This window comes from Scomber japonicus, chromosome 22 (genome assembly GCF_027409825.1).
Source record: "Scomber japonicus isolate fScoJap1 chromosome 22, fScoJap1.pri, whole genome shotgun sequence".
Taxonomy (NCBI): Eukaryota; Metazoa; Chordata; class Actinopteri; order Scombriformes; family Scombridae; genus Scomber; species Scomber japonicus.
The window spans coordinates 7,517,795-7,525,774 of NC_070599.1; the positions used below are offsets into that span (position 1 = coordinate 7,517,795).

The window sequence follows — 7,980 nt, forward strand, 5'->3', positions numbered from 1 at the left end:
ACATGGTGTGAATGTGTGAGGACTGGTGTGAACAGATAAGAGTTTTATTCACATGATAGAGCGCAGGCAGAGGTGGTGATATTTTGGGTTGAAGTGCTGAGAACAGACAACTGATAACAAAGTGGAAACACTTCTCATTTTGACCTGTATCTCTCTGCTTTGTACCAAAATATCTTTACATTAAGAAAGACAAAGTTCTGTGAGAGTTGAGGGTTTTAATAGTGTGTGGTTTCACAGCAGAGAGCTAAAGGACAGTCTTACTGTGGCTTTGTTTGGGCTGGTTCACATATCACTTTGACCACAATGGAAAATGACAGGGGGAGGGTTCACAGGACTTGTTGCATGTCTGTATATGCAGACAAACACAGTCAGCCAAAACAGCCTCCCCATTTCATTTTTCATATACTTATTAACTGTCAGTAAATTTCTAAAATGTACAAAAGAATTACATATTCAGGCAAATGCAGGAGAATACATTCCACTGCTCACACATGACAGAATAACCGTGGCTGTCTGTATGAACGTAGTGCTGAAGTGCTGATATTACTAATGTTTGCCTGAATAGAGCTGTTTGTTTTGTATTATAGTCAGTGTGAGTGAAGCTTGTGAACTCAGCACCATGGACAGAGCCCACCAGGCTTTAGATAACCTTTGACATTATGTTGTGGAACTGTTGGTTTTTAGTTATAAAGTGGCTTGTTGTGCTGTGTGAGATTGGTGATTGAGTATATGCTTTAAATCTTCCCTCTTTATTTAACACATTATTTATAGAGAGAAGTACAGATGTAAGTTATAGTTGCTTCAGTTTCAGTGTCCTGGTGTGGTGCAGTCTAATATAGCAGAGCCATCATTAAATGTTCTAAGTAACACCTGCTATTCCTACTATCTGCTGTGAAAAAAGCCTGTTGTAAGGTAAAAGTATGACAGTCTTGGTCAAGGATGGCATAGTGTGTGTGAGATGTGTTGGACTGCTCTGGGCTGAACAGCTGCTTTCACTCTTAAGTCTGAATAAACTTTTTACTGTGTTCAAACTGTCTGAGATGTTAAGTCACAGATATTAATGTTTTTGTACAGATTGTAATATGTTCTATTCAGACAAATAACAGCCTGTGAGAAAGTACATGTTTTATATTAAGGTGAAAAATAATTTTATTGTGAAGGTCGTAAAAGGACTGTACTGTGTTGTTGTTGGCTAATCACAAAAAAGTTGTCTTCTCATGTTGTGTGAACAACTTGTCTTTTACAGTGTGTGTGACCTTAAGTGAGTGAAAGGAAAGGAGGACATGTATACTGTTTAACATCATGGAAGTTGAAATGATGAGCTTTTTCCTTTCTCTCTAGTTTGAAACAAATGTTCATCATCATTGTGTAAATGTATTAGTAGAAGACATCAAGAAGACAAATCAGTGAGTGCAGTCATGTTCAGGTTTAGTTAAAGATTCCCTCCAGACCTGTTTTAAGATGTATTTGTGTTGTTGATGTTTGCTGCAGCTCAGTGTCTTCATGTTGTTTTGTGGCTTTAGTTTACATTGTGAGAGTTAGAGAGCTGCAGACCTGTCTTCCTGTGGTTGACACTCCTCTTTAGGTTGATACACACTGTGCTGTTTGTTACCACAGTAACAAGTGTAAGAACAGACCAATGACCAGATCAGTTTCACTCTGAGTTGCAGTTCCAGTAGTTTCCTGAGTCTATCTGGTGGCAGCATTAATCACATTTGTCTCCAGCTCTCTGTCTGATGCAGGCCTTCTTCTAGTTTTAGCTTTTGGATGGAAACTCAGCGCTGCATAGTTCAGGTCATCAGAGGTCAGATTCTGTAAATAAACATATTCACAGTCACTCATCTCACATAGCAAAATAAAAGCATGATGTGATAAATGAAGCAGACAGCGTAGAAAATAGACTTTGATCACCTCACTGTGTTGTGGATTCTGCCTCTCATTTTGAGCTGAATGACAGAAAGAGTAAAACTGGTCGTCAGTTGTTTTCAGTTCATCTTTTTTTGTCTTTTAAATTAACACATAGGCAAAGACAATGTTGCATTTGTAAACTTAACTTAATTTAAACCAAATACAAGTACCTGTATGAAGTTTTCCTTATTTTGACAAGCAGAGCCATGATGACTATAATGAGGAATCAGTCACACCAACCAGGATCACAGTCAACAGCGTCCTTATTCCATCAAACACTTCTACAAGAGACATGATTGAATCAAACTTTTTGTACCGTGTTTTACCTCTACTTTCTTAACTTTGACACAAATTTGTTGATTTTCAATGAAAAGACAGAAAAGAGTCTTACCTTGAACCTTTAAATATGTTGCACTGACAATAACTGGATTCCCATCTGATTTAAATCCACAGAAATACAGTCCAGAGTCAGATAAATCCACTTGTGTAATCTTGAGGAAGAGGGTGGTGGTGTTGGATGTCATATTAAATTTGCCATTTTGACATCCATCATATAATGAGGCATCTGTCTTAGAGCTCATCATAGAGGAGATGCAGCTGGAGTTAGATCTGTCAGCCAGTTTGAACCAGAAGATGTGACTGCGAAGACTGGAAAAGTTGGAGCAGTGCAGTGTTGTCAGGTCACAGAGACTAGCGGACACAAGTGCAGGCAGGCAGACAGAATCAGTTCTCAATATATATTTATTTAGTCCAAAATCCAGAACAGCAGAGGTTTCAACACAGGAGATGAAGACTCGGGAGCACAGGCAGACACAGGAAGATTCTCACTGAAGAAACACACGGCTGGGAAGCTGCTCGGGGAGACAAGACATTCTGGCACTGACACACAGGGGAGCACTGGTTATATACACACAGGAGGGAAGGGATAATGAGACAAAGGTGAAACACAATAGGGCGGGGACAGGTAATCACACGGAGAACAGGAAGTGAGCACAGAGACTAGACTGTCAAAATAAAACAGGAAACAGACACATGACAGACCCTGACAGTACCCCCCCCCCCCCCCCCCCCCCCCCCCCCAACGGCCGACACCTGGCGGCCCAGGACCCGGAGGATTGCGTCGGTGGAACTCCGCAATGAGGTGAGAGTCCAAGATGTCCCGAGAGGGGACCCACGAGCGTTCCTCCGGCCCGTAGCCCTCCCAGTCCACCAGGTACTGCAGGCCCGGCCCCGCCGCCGAACATCCAGCAGCCTCCTGACGGTGTAGACCGTCCCACCATCGATAAGACGGGGACGAGGGAGGGGCTCAGCAGCGGGGACGAGTGGGCTCTCCTTGACTGGTTTGATCCGGCTGACGTGGAAGGTGGGGTGTATGCGGGTGCACCTGGGAAGCTTCAACTTGACAGCAGATTCATTAATGATTTTTGAAATTGGACCACGATGAGGGGTTGTCTGAGGAGAGAAAGCGAAGACCGGTCTCCAAATCCTGGTTCAGCCTCTCCATCTGGCCATTGGTCTGGGGGTGGTATCCAGAGGAGAGGCTCCTAGTGGCCCCCACCAGCTGACAGAAAGCCTCCCAGAACTGAGCCACGAACTCTGGCCCCCGGTCGGACAGAATGTTCCTGGGGAATCCGAAGGTTCTGAAAATGTTCTGGAGCGAGAGTTCAGCGGTCTGTTTGGCAGATGGCAGTTTGGGTGAGGGGATGAATTTAACCATTTTAGAGAATCTGTCAACGACCGTGAGGATGACCGTGTTAGCTTCGGATGAAGGGAGGCCAGTGACGAAGTCCACTGAGAGGTCCGACCAGGGGCACTGTGGCACGGGCAGAGGGTGAAGGAGGCCAGCCGGTGGGGCATTGGAACTTTTCTGCCGGGAACAGACAGGACAGGAAGCGACATATTCTGACACGTCATCCTTGGCATTAACCCACCAGAACCGCTCCAACACTCTGAAGAGGGTTCGGCGGGTGCCAGGATGACAGGAGAACTTACTTTCATGAGCCCACTTCCTAACCTCTCCCCAGAGGGGCGGGGGAACAAACAACTTGTTCGTAGGAGTCTCAGGGGGTGCTGGAATAGCTCTGAGAGCCTCTTTCACCTTGCCTTCCACACTCCCTTTTACAGCCAACAGCTCCCGGTCCCCCACCGAGTAGTTTCTCTCTGCCTGGGATAACCTTCGGTAAAGGAAAGCACAGGGGTGGATCTTATTATCCATACTTGATCTCTGGGACAAGACAGCCCCCACTCCGGAGCTGGAGGCGTCCACTTCCACGACGAACTGTTGGTCGACTGAGGGTAGGGTGAGGACCGGAGCTGTGGTGAAGAGCTTCTTCAGGCGCTGGAACGCCTCCTCGGAGGATTGAGACCACTGAAACGAAACCTTGGGAGAGGTTAAGGCACTTAAAGGGGCGGCCACAGAGCTAAAGTTTCTAATGAACTTAGGATAAAAATTTGCGAAACTGAGAAATGTTTGTACGTCTTTTCAGGAGGTGGGGGTGGGCCTCTCTGCCACCGCCTGGACTTTTCTGGGGTCCATTTCCAATTGGTCATGGGAGATCACGTACCCCAGAAAGGACACTTGTTTCCTGTGGAATTCACACTTTTCTGCTTTGACAAACAGTTCATTTCTTAACAGTCTTTTCAATACTTCCCATACGATCTGAACATGAGACTCGGGGGAAAAAATAAGTATATCATCAAGATATACAAAAACAGTTTGATTCAGGAGGTCCCTCAGGACATCGTTCACTAGGGCTTGGAAGACTGTGGGGGCGTTTGTCAATCCAAAGGGCATGACCAAGTACTCATAGTGGCCAATGGGCGTATTGAAAGCTGTTTTCCATTCATCCCCCTCCCGGATGCGTATTAAGTGATACGCGTTCTGCTAATCCAATTTTGTGAACACTTTAGTGCCCTTGAGGACATCAAAAACAGAAGAAATTAGCGGGAGGGGGGTAACGGTTCTTAGTGGTAATGTTGTTGAGTGGGGAGTAGTCTATGCATGGTCTTAGACTCTTGTCCTTCTTCTCTACGAAGAAGAACCCTGCTCCAGCTGGAGAGGAGGAGGGCCGAATTAGCCCTGCTGTGAGGGAGTCATTAATGTAGTCCTCCATAGCCTTTCTCTCGACTGCTGACAGAGAGTACAACCGGCCCTTAGGAATTGGTGCGCCCGGGAGGAGGTCGATAGCACAATCATAACCACGATGGGGAGGAAGGGAAGCAGCTCTGCTCTTACTGAAGACTTATTGTAAGTCATGGTAACAGGCTGGGACATCCGTCAGGTCAGGAGAGTCCGTTGACTGTGTCTTACTCTGAGTAGAGAGATTAGAGTCGGGGTCAGGAAAACAGTTTTTGTAGCAGTCTTTTTTCCACCCAATTACCTGACTGGTAGCCAGTTGAGGTGTGGGTTGTGCTGGATCAGCCAGGGGTACCCGAGGATCAGGGAATGCATCTCCGAGTTATACAGGTGGAAACGGAGGTTTTCCACATGTCCGTCAGGGAGGCACATCCGGATGGGGGAGGGTCTGGTGAGTAACGGTGGCAAGAAGCCTGCCGTCAAGAGCAGTGGCAAGAAGAGGTGTATGCAGTGGCTCATCTGAGGCACCTAGACTCTGGGCTAGACTGGAATCCATTAGGTTAGAATCTGCACCTGAATCAATTAATGCTGAACCGTGCAGAGTAGAAGAGGCAGAGGTTAGTTTCACCTTTGTCAATTGTCTCTGAGTTTATTTTTAAGGGTGGTAACACTCACCAGGGGCCTAGAGGGGGGATCAGGTAGGGCACCACGTAGAGGGCATGAGGCAATGAAATGACCCAGCTGGGCACAGTATATGCACCGACCTTCCATCATCCGACGGGTGACGTTCAGCGGAGGTGAGGCAGGTACGCCCAACCTCCATTGCCTCCTGAACCGCATTGGGAGGTGAGCTGCTCATGGAGGCCGAAGCTTGGGGAGGGGTACCGAGCTGGTCTGGTTCCCTGATGGGGCGACCGAGAGAGAGAGAGAGAGAGAGAGAGAGAGAGAGAGAGAGAGAGAGAGAGAGAGAGAGAGAGAGAGAGAGAGAGAGAGAGAGAGAGAGAGAGAGAGAGAGAGAGAGAGAGAGAGAGAGAGAGAGAGAGAGAGAGAGAGAGAGAGAGAGAGAGAGATAGATAGATAGATAGATAGATAGATAGATAGATAGATAGATAGATAGATAGATAGATAGAAACTTTATTGATCCCTTGGGGAGGTTCCCCTCAGGAAATTTAAGTTCCAGTGCAACACCACAATAAGTACAGGTTGAATAAAAACACACAAAGTAGTATAAAAACACACATCTTACACAGTAAAAACACACATTATAAATACCAGGGAGAGTGCAAAACAGTGTGCAAATTGCAAGTATATGCATTGTAAATATATATATATATATATATGTGTATATGTATGTATATGTACAGGAAAGTATATGTATATGTACACGAGGTAGCAACAGGTTTTGGGTAACTGAAGGATAAGTTACGATTGTAGTCAAGTGAGTATTACATTTTTAAGTATCCAGTAATAAATAATAAGAGTCTGTATGAGTTTTCAGGTGTTACTCCTCTTATGTGTCCTGTTTCCTCCCCCTGCCACAGTGGAGTTGTACAGTTTGATGGCACAGGGGACAAATGAGTTGTTGAGTCTGTTAGTGTTAGGACCAACACTAAGTTAGTGTTGGTCCTAACACTAACTAAGGTGAGCTGAGCGGTAACTGTTTCGCACGCCGCTTCACTGCGCTGGGATGCCTCTGCCACAGCCCGATGCATCTGTTCAATCTCCTTCTCCTGTTGTCTGAGCCGACGCTCCTGCCCTTCGAGGGCAGCGAGCACAGACCCCTGCTCTGCTGTGTCCATCGTGGCGAGAATGTTCTGTCAGGTCACAGAGACTAGCGGACACAAGTGCAGGCAGGCAGACAGAATCAGTTCTCAATATATATTTATTTAGTCCAAAATCCAGAACAGCAGAGGTTTCAACACAGGAGATGAAGACTCGGGAGCACAGGCAGACACAGGAAGATTCTCACTGAAGAAACACACGGCTGGGAAGCTGCTCGGGGAGACAAGACATTCTGGCACTGACACACAGGGGAGCACTGGTTATATACACACAGGAGGGATAACGAGACACAGGTGAAACACAATAGGGCGGGAACAGGTAATCACACGGAGAACAGGAAGTGAGCACAGAGACTAGACTGTCAAAATAAAACAGGAAACAGACACATGACAGACCCTGACAGTACCCCCCCCCCCCCCCCCCCCCCCCCCCCCAACGGCCGACACCTGGCGGCCCAGGACCCGGAGGATTGCGTCGGTGGAACTCCGCAATGAGGTGAGAGTCCAAGATGTCCCGAGAGGGGACCCACGAGCGTTCCTCCGGCCCGTAGCCCTCCCAGTCCACCAGGTACTGCAGGCCCGGCCCCGCCGCCGAACATCCAGCAGCCTCCTGACGGTGTAGACCGTCCCACCATCGATAAGACGGGGACGAGGGAGGGGCTCAGCAGCGGGGACGAGTGGGCTCTCCTTGACTGGTTTGATCCGGCTGACGTGGAAGGTGGGGTGTATGCGGGTGCACCTGGGAAGCTTCAACTTGACACTTGACAGACCCTGACAAGTGTGACTTGTTGAGCAGGCTGAACCTCCACAGTGTAAAACTCAGAAACAGAGACAGCGAGACAACCTGAAACAAACAAGTCAGTTATTCATAGGCTGATCAAACAATACACATGATGTTATTAATTAGTCATTTTATATTGAGTAAAGAATGTGGCAGATATACTTACAGAGTAAAGTTGTTAGCAAGGTGAAGTTCATGTTTGTGCTTACGGTAGGACTGTACCACTGCAACGTCTGTCACTGAACTGTGCTCCAGTCAGTGTGGTCTCACGTGAAGAGGCCACGTGTTGTTTTGTTCTTCCGGGAGCTCAAACGGACAACTTAGATACTTTACTTTTTACTTTTACTACTCATGCTGAAAAAAAATTCTAAATCTCAGTACTTTAACTCTCATTTAATAAAAACATATTTGTCAGGTTTCCACTGACAAGCTCA

General features: G+C 46.7%; 1 pseudogene; it reads right to left on the minus strand.

Annotated features, from left to right (window-relative positions):
* Positions 1–1,689: 1,689 nt before the first annotated feature.
* On the minus strand, positions 1,690–7,743 carry LOC128384384 (uncharacterized; annotated as a pseudogene).
* Between the last annotated feature and the right edge of the window lie 237 nt (positions 7,744–7,980).